At 42.9% G+C, this 9,655-nt stretch overlaps 1 pseudogene; it reads right to left on the bottom strand.

Moving 5' to 3' along the window:
* Positions 1 to 517: 517 nt before the first annotated feature.
* Positions 518 to 9,655, bottom strand: part of LOC136377184 (RNA/RNP complex-1-interacting phosphatase-like) — a 51,734-nt pseudogene continuing 42,596 nt past the window's right edge.

Below are 9,655 nucleotides of genomic sequence, written 5' to 3'. Positions count from 1 at the left end.
TGACTAACATTTTTTCAACACACACCTTCATATCACAAATGTAGTCAGAAAAAAAATACATAGGTAAGATAAAATTTCCTTTTATATAAATTTAAAAAAATATTGAATTTACAGAGTGACAAAGGGGGGTGAAGCAAGAAGCATCAGCTCATAGTTGCTTCACTTGTGTTGTTCATGGATTACTTCTCATATGTGTCTGGACCAGGGTAAGCCCAGGGTTTTGAATTGGCGGCCTCAGCATTCCAGGTCGATGCTTTCTCCACTGCGCTACCATAGGCCAGGCAAAAAGATAAAAATTTTAAATTTCACATACAAGGGTATTCTTTATTACTCTATCAGTTCTAAAAATAACATCTTCCTTTAAAAATTTTAAGACTGGAACAAAGGATTATTTCCTTCACTACTGCACATACTGCAAATTTATCAGCAAAGAGTTTAATGTCTATGTAATTTTTCCTTAAGTTTGAACTTTAGGGAGAAAAAGAATAGATTATCAACTTCATTTGACCTGATCTTATAAAAAGTCATGCCAGCTGTCTTCAGTTCTGCTTTCTCCAGACAGATTTCCAGGGTGGTATGTGTCACTCGGTACATCCGTAATAGGTTGGATATGGCAGTCCACAGTAACTGCCAGGACTCCAGCTTGTGTTCTGGACTGCTTGACTGGCATTTGGCTGCACATTCCAAGAGTACCTCCTTTGTGAATAGTCCTCTCCAGGGGGACCCGGAGGTGGGTTATGGCTTCTCTGGTAAACGTTCTGATTCTTTGAAAATTTTCTTAAAACAAAAAGTAATAAACTACTATTAGTTTTACAAAATATATAAGATTTGTAAAATAAGACATAGATACTCTGGTTCTACCATTTTCTCCCTGTGTGCCCTTAGCAGATATATTGCTTAATCTTTGCATTTCTTAGTTCTTTATAATATGGACCTAATAACACCTTCCCTCTTCATCAGTGTTCTGGAGGTAAATTTAGACAATGCAGTTAAATTACGTACCATAATGTCTCAGCACACAGTAGATTCCCAGGAGCCTTTCCACCTTTCACTACGAAGGGAAATGCCTGCACTGTTCTAATCAGTAACTTTCTTTCCTGGTCTGGCAAATTGACATGAGGCAGAATAAGCTACTTATTTCTGAATAAATAACACTACTATCACTTTATAAATATATACACATATAAATAATTATAAATAATATAAATTAAAACCATGGTATGTGCAACAAATTTGGAAAATTTAAATTTGTCTCAAAAGCAAGATTTGTAAATCTAATATAATCATACAAAAAACCCCTGAAATCTGAGAAAATATACCCACCACCACTCCTATACCTCTCAATCTTACCTAATCTAATTTCCCTGGTTAATACATCCTTTTTTTTTATCTTTTCCCCCTAGCATCTTTTCTATTTTTTTTTTACTGTTAAATCATAACCAATTATTTTACTTACCATGAGTTATCACTTTTCATGGCTTTATAAAATGTCATAGTATGGACATAATTTGCATAGCTATTCTTCACTGTTAGAAATGTAAGCTATTTTTCAAGTGCTCATGGTACATTCTCTAGGATAGACCACATGTTAGGACACAAAACGAGTCTCAGTAAATTTAAGAAGATTGAAATCATATCAAGCATCTTCTCTGGTCACAATGGCATAAAACTATAAATCAACCAAAATAGAAAAACTGAATCATATTCAAACACGTGGACGCTAAATAACATGTTATTAAGTAACGAATGGGTTAACAACGAGATCAAGGAAGAAATAAAAAATTTCCTTGAAACAAATGAAAATGAACATACAACAATGTAAAATCTATGGGAAACAGCAAAAGCAGTCCTGAGAGAGAAGTTCATAGCATTACAGGCATACCTTAAGAAGCAAGAAAAGCTGAAATAAACAACTTAACCCTGCATCTAAAAGAACTAGAAACAGAACAAAAAATAAAGCCCAAAGGAAGTAGAAAGAAGGAAATGATAAAGATCAGAGCAGAAATAAATGACATAGAGGCTAAAAAAAATACAAAAGATCAATGAAACCAAGAGCTGGTTCTTTGAAAAGGTTAACAAGATTGATGAACCTTTAACCAGACTCATCAAAAAAATGAGAGAGGAGTCAATAAATAAAATTAGAAATAGAAGTGGAGAAGTAACAACGAACACCAAAGAAATACAAAGGATTGTAAGATCTGTATGCCAAAAAATTGGACCACCTAGGTGAAATGGATAAATTCCTAGAAACATACAATCTTCCAAAACCCAATCTGGAAGAATCAGAAAAAATAAACCAATTACAACAAATAAAATTAAAAGTTATCAAAAAACTCCCAGCAAACAAAAGTCCTAACCAGATGGCTTCACAGGAGAATTTTACCAAATATTCAAAGAAGAACTAACAATTATCCTTCTCAAGCAATTTCAAAAAATTTAAGAGGAAGACTTCCAAGCTCCTTTTATGAGGCAAGCATGATCCTCATTCCAAAACCAGGTAAAGACATTACAAAGAAAGAAAACTATAGGCCAATATCCCTGATGAACTCAAGATGCTAAAATTCTCAACAAAATATTAGCAAACCGGATCCAGCAATACATGAAAAAATCATACATCATGGTCAAGTGGAATTTATACTGGGGAGGCAAGGCTGGTACATTATTCTCAAATCAATAAATGTGATTCATTACATAAACAAAAGAAAGGATAAAAATCACATGGTAATTTTAATATCAATAGATTCAGAAAAAGCATTTGATAAAATCCAGCACCCATTTATGATCAAAACTCTCAGCAGAGTGAGAATACAGGGAACATACCTCAACATGATAAAGGCCATCTATGACAAACCCACAACCAACATCATACTCAATGGGAAAAAATTAAAATCAATCCCCTTCACCCCCCACTCCTCACTCCCTTTTAATCCCCCCTTTACTCAACCCCTTGCCCCTGCATGCTCCTTACGCCCCTCGCCCCTGCTGTGCTCCCTGCGTAGCCACTGCCCCTCACCCCCATGTGCTTCCCAAGACTTTTGCAACAGCACGAATAAACCTGGAGATTATTATGCTAAGTGAAATAAACCAGGCAGAGAAAGAAAAATATCATACAATCTCACTTATATGTAGAATCTAATGAACAAAGTGAACTGAGGATCAGAATAGAACACAGGCAGGGTCACAGGGACCAGAGGTACAGCTGTCAGAGAGAAGGGGGATGAGAGGATGGGATCAGAGAAGGTGAACGGATTACTGAAATTATATATACATAACACAGAGATACAGATAACAGGACAGCAAATCCGAGAGGGAAGGAGGGACAGAGTTTGGAGGAGGGAGGCATAGGGGATATATATACATAGAAATGTGTGTGTGTGTGTGTGTGTGTGTGTGTGTGTGTGTGTGTGTTATATTCAGTGAGACACTTGAATCCATGTAAACACAATACATTAAAATTAATAAAGCCTGACCAGGCGGTGGTGCAGTGAATAGAGCGTAGGACTGGGATGTGGAGGACCCAGGTTAAAGATCCCAAGGTCGCCAGCTTGAGCACGGGCTCATCTGGTTTGAGCAAAGCTCACCAGCTTGGATCCAAGGTCGCTGGCTTGAGCAAGGGATTACTTGGTCTGCTGAAGGCCCATGGTTAAGGCACATATGAGAAAGCAATCAATGAACAACTAAGGTGTCACAATGAAAAACTGATGATTGATGCTTCTCATCTCTCTCCATTCCTGTCTGTCCATCCCTATCTATGACTCTCTGTCTCTGTTAAAAAAATAATAATAAAGATTAAAAAAATAAAAGAAATGTAAGCTACTGCCTGAGCAGGTGGTGGCACAGTGGATTGGGCATTGGCCTGAGACATGGAAGACCCAGGTTTGAACCTCCAAGGTTGCCAGCTTGAGGGTGGGCTCATGGGGCTTGAGCATGGGTTCACCAGCTACAGTGAGGGGCTGCTGCTTCAGCATGGGATCATAGACATGACCTCATGGTCACTGGCTTGAAGAAGGGTTCACTGGCTTGGCTCTAGTCCCCAGGGTCAAGGCACATATGAGAAAGCAATCAATGAACTAAGGTGCCACTGTAAGGACTAAGAGAAGATCAGAAAATAAGCAGGGCACTAATGGAACAGGGAACTTAAGGGTTACAGGCAGGTCCTGCTCCTGTTCTGTTAGGAGTAACATGCCCAAGGTCGTTCAAGAAGCAGAGACAGATAGGGACTCTGGGAAGCTGAGAGAGAAGAAAAAAAAAAAGAAAAAGAGACAAACGTTTGCATTCTATTGGTTAAAAGACCCTTATCAGAAGTTTAGGTTTGGAATTCGCCAATGAGCTAGACCCCAGCCCCTGTTGCTATGCTATGTGCAGCCCCCTTAGCAAATAGGTTACCACCACATCTGCTTCTGTATTAGGCTTGCTTGCTTAGCTTATAAAAAGATTTAGCTGTGAGTGCTAGGTGCGATTCCCATCTGTAGCTCCTTGTGAGCACGGTGTCTCTGGACACCTCGGGAATTTGCCCCTGCGCAGGTAAAACTGGCCAATAAAGTTACATCTATACTCCTGAAAGTCTCTGACGTTTGTTCTTGTGCCCGGTGGATGCTACATCTCTGGGGGCTCACCCGGGATTTCCCTTGGTGGAGTTTTTGGTTGGAGACCAGAGGGACAGCTCGACTTGAGTAAGTACTCTTTGAGGATCCTCATTTGGTTTTGTTTTTGAGCTCCGGAGCATAACCTGAGGTAGTAGGTGGGATGCCGCTGGTAATCCACCCAGGGCTTTCAGAACGGGATGCCGTTTTCTGAAAGGAATTGTTAACTCTAGGAGTTAACTCTAGAATTGACCGGTCACATTAGGAATTTCTGCGCCGCGCTGTGCTGCATTTTGTCTGTGTGTGAATGCCTGAATTGAGTGTGAGACAATCTTTTACTCTAGCCTTTTTTTGCTTATTGGTTGGGGTATTTTGATAATTGTTTTGTTAATTCTTGAAAGTTTAATAGCAGACAAAGCGGCATACAGAAGAATGGGACAACAAGAGTCTGTACCCGGTTCTCCACTTGAGTGCCTGCTAAACAACTTTTCTGATTTTCAGAAAAGAGCCCAGGGGTATGGAGGGCCACCTCCAGACCGAGAGACCCTCCAGACCTTGAGTCAGTTAGAATGGCCCACTTTCAACGTAGGGTGGCCCACTGAGGGAACTTTTGATCTTCCTATTGTGTTTGCTGTCCGAGCTATTATCTACCAGGTGCCCCATCCAGACCAATATTTGTATATAGATGTGTGGGTTGATATTGCCACAGATAAGCCAGGGTATATAAGAAAGTACATAAAGAATGGCAAGAGAGAGAGAAGGGCAATATGTGTTACTGCAAGTAACAAGAGGGCAAGGAAAGGCAGTAGGAAGGAAAAGGAGAAGACCAATTCCCCAGTACAGTCCACTGTACCGTCATCTAGAATTTACCCTGTCTTGCCTGAACCACTGGAGGATCCCTTAGACCCAGTAAATTTCCCTCCTCCCTATCAGTGGCAGGGAGGACCTGATTCCACGCAGCAGGACGTAAGTAGATTTTTGAGTCCACCACACACCCGAGGAGGGGTGATATATTCGCCTTCTCCTTCGGTAGGAGATGCCGCCATCTTGCCTTTGTCTCCTGCAGGAGGCACAGCCATTTTGCCTCCTTCTGCAGGAGGCACCGCCATCTTGCTTTTGTCTTCTGCAGGAGGCACCGCCATCTTGCCTTTGTCTTCTGCAGGAGGCACCGCCATTTTGCCTCCTTCTGCAGGAGGTGCCAAGGGGAGCGCAGCCATTTTACCGCTCCGGGAAGCGCCGCCGGCACCAGATGCTGGTCCACGAGTGCCCCCTCACTTCATCTATGTGCCTTTTTCCACCAGTGATTTGTACAATTGGAAGTGGGAAAATCCTCCTTTTTATGAGAAACCGCAGGGACTAATATCCTTGCTTGAGACAGTTTTTAGGACCCACCAGCCAACGTGGGATGACTGCCAACAGGTCTTACAAACTCTTTTTACTACAGAAGAAAGAAATAGAATAATGAGAGAAGCAGCAAAAGCTGTTTTAGAGGACGGGGGAACGGATGGGGAAGCCAAGAATGTCCTTCCCAAGCAGCCCCCGGCCTGGGACCCAAATACCTCAGGGGGAAGGGAAGCACTCTTCCAGTATCGCCGGGCTCTGTTGCGGGGTTTAAAAGCAGCAGCCAGGAGACCCACTAATTTCAGTAAGGTAAGTGAGGTTATCCAGGGAAGGGAGCTGCAGGAACAGAGAGCTGCAGCATTAGAAGACAACGCCCAGAGGTTGTCGCCACCAGACCCTGGACAGTGGGTTTGGGTTCTCAACCACCATCGAGGGAACCTAGAGTCGCGGTGGCAAGGACCATTCCAGGTGTTGCTCAGTACCCCTTCTGCAGTCCGGATAGCAGAAAAGCCCTATTGGATCCATCTCTCCCACATGAAATCATCCCAACCACCTGACGAAGGATCCCGGAGATGGCAAGTCAAACAGACCCCTGGAGAGCCTCTAAAGCTCACCTTCTCCTCCACTTAGGACTGATGACTTTTTATTATTTACCCAGCAAGGGACTAGAGTTGCAGGAATGGGTTTTAATCAGGACAGCAGATGGCGCAGTTATAGCACAGAATAACACCTGGGATAGTAACACCTCCATAACACTCCAAGCTGATTTATCAAAGTTTTTTGAAGAAAAATTCTGTGATTCACCAGCAGCTTGGAGACATTCTGATTCAGCCAGGAGCTCGCTCTTAGATAACTGGCCTAGCTCATACACTGCAGGTAGTAAGTGTGCACCTCATGTTAAAAATAGGGCTTTATAGTATACTCCACACTATGCCTGCCCTGAACCCCCTTCCGGACAGCTCCGAATTTGCAGGTCTCACTCAGATTATTTTTGTAAAGCATGGGGTTGTGAAATACTTGTCAGTGAATTTCAATAGAGTCCACCGAAACCAGACCCAGACATAAGTCTCTTTTAATTAGGAACTAGATTAGGGGGAAGAAGGCCCAATGATGGTTGGGATGAGGACTGTGCTAAAGATAATTGTAACCTTACTATCATTACTATTAAGAAGCCTAAAGACCCAAGTTGGAATTCAGGAAAAACCTGGGGGCTAAGATTATATGTAACTGGACATGATCCTGGTACCTTTTTCACCATTAGAAAGCTTCCTACAAAGAACAGACCTTTCCTAATAGGAGTAGGGAATGGGCTGCCACCTAGGCCCCCTGTCAGCCTCCCAGCAGCACACACTCCAGCAGCACCAAAACTCCTGGACAGTAAGACAGGCCTAGACCAGAGCGGAGCTACCAAGACTCCAACTATAGACTCTTTCCCAATAGAGCCAGAGGAGCAGGACCATAAATTGCCTTTTTACACTCCCAGCCCGTTACTGGGAAGACCACACCACCAAGAGACATATGCCCTAGATTTATTGGATAAGGTATTCCCCTTCTTTAACAAGACACAACCTGAAATTACAGAATCTTGTTGGCTTTGCCTTAGTCCCAGACCCCCTTTCTATGTAGGGCTTGGAGCCAACACCTTGAGGGAAGGGGAACTGGCTCCTACTACAGTAACCTTTATGAGGAACTGGAACCAGGATCAGATGAAAAATTGTGTCTTAGAAGGATCTCTCGCCTGACCTGTGGTGGTGCAGTGGATAAAGCGTCGACCTGGAAATGCTGAGGTCGCCGGTTCGAAACCCTAGGCTTGCCTGGTCAAGGCACATATGGGAGTTGATGCTTCCAGCTCCTCCCCCCTTCTCTCTCTCTCTCTGTCTCTCCTCTCTCTCTCTCTCTCTCTCTCTCGCTCTCTCCCTCTCCTCTCTAAAATGAATAAATAAATAAAAAAATTAAAAAAAAAAAAAAAAGCCTGACCTGTGGTGGCGCAGTGGGATAAAGCGTCAACCTGGAACACTGAGGTTGCCAGTTCGAAACCTTGGGCTTGCCTGGTCAAGGCACATATGGGAGTTGATGCTTCCTGCTCCTCCTCTGTCTCTCTCTCCCCTCTCTCTAAAAATTAATAAATAAAATATAAAAAAAAAAAAAAAGAAGGATCTCTCACTTTAGCAGAGTTCCATAGGAAAGGAACCTGCTACCTCTTAGCAAATTTCACCTTAGGTAATTCCAATTACAGTGACTATTGCCTTAACCAAGAAACCCTACTCGCCACCCTAGAGGACCCAAAAGTGACGAAGGCACCTGAAGGACTATGGTTTATATGTACTCAAGGCATCTTCAAGTGTATAGTCCCCACTCATCCTGAACTTTGTGTAAGTGCTTACATTATTCCACAGGTATATCTGTATGGGGGAAATCCTGAATTCCTTGTGGCTCCCCCAAGGCAGGAAAAACAAGCTCCACTTCTTATCCCTATCATAGCTACCATAGGAATTGTAGGGTCAGCAGCAGTAGGGACAGCATCCCTCATTCAAGGGGAACTTACCCTCAGACAGTTATCCAAGACATTCTCCAAAGATATTGCACTTCTCCAAAACCAGGTAATATACCTCGAGAAGCAAATAGAATCCCTAGCCGAGGTAGCCCTTCAGAATAGGAGAGGACTAGACCTCCTCCTTCTCGAGCAAGGAGGACTGTGTGCTGCTCTAAGAGAAGAATGCTGTTTTTATGCTAACCACTCTAGAGTAATTAGAGAGAATATCAAGGTACTTGCAAACAGATTAAAAAATAGAAACTTAGAAGAAGATGACCCAGGATGGTATGCCTCTATGTTCAGAACCTCCCCTTGGCTAACCACTCTTATATCTACAATTACTGGGCCATTACTGATACTTTTGTTAACTCTCACTATTGGGCCTGTAGTTATTAATAAACTCCTTACATTTATTAAGGAAAAATCGAGACTGTAAAAGTGATAGTTCTGTCTCAACCTACCTACACCATCCTTCCTTCTGATGAAGAATCAAGGGTTTGATTTATGCCCTAATAGGAGTAGGGAATGTAAGGACCAAGAGAAGATCAGAAAATAAGCAGGGCACTAATGGAACAGGGAACTTAAGGGTTACAGGCAGGTCCTGCTCCTGTTCTGTTAAGAGTAACATGCCCAAGGTCGTTCAAGAAGCAGAGACAGATAGGGACTCTGGGAAGCTGAGAGAGAAGAAAAAAAAAAGAAAAAGAGACAAACGTTTGCATTCTATTGGTTAAAAGACCCTTATCAGAAGTTTAGGTTTGGAATTCGCCAATGAGCTAGACCCCAGCCCCTGTTGCTATGCTATGTGCAGCCCCCTTAGCAAATAGGTTACCGCCACATCTGCTTCTGTATTAGGCTTGCTTGCTTAGCTTATAAAAAGATTTAGCTGTGAGCGCTAGGTGCGATTCCCATCTGTATTTCCTTGTAAGCATGGTGTCTCTGGACACCTCGGGAATTTGCCCCTGCGCAGGTAAAACTGGCCAATAAAGTTACATCTATACTCCTGAAAGTCTCTGACGTTTGTTCTTGTACCCGGTGGATTCTACACCGCAATGAAGAACTGATGCTTTTTGTGGTGGTGGTGGGGGGGAGCAGCTGGGGAGGCACGGGGGAGCAAAGGGCCAGCCACTGCGGGAGGAGCAAGCTGGGGTGAGGGGCGGGAGAAGGAGGGCGAGGATGCTTTTCATCTCTCTCCCTTCCT

The sequence above is a fragment of the Saccopteryx leptura genome, chromosome 6 (assembly GCF_036850995.1).
Source record: "Saccopteryx leptura isolate mSacLep1 chromosome 6, mSacLep1_pri_phased_curated, whole genome shotgun sequence".
NCBI classification, from domain to species: domain Eukaryota; kingdom Metazoa; phylum Chordata; class Mammalia; order Chiroptera; family Emballonuridae; genus Saccopteryx; species Saccopteryx leptura.
This window is presented reverse-complemented; position numbering and strand designations above follow the sequence as displayed.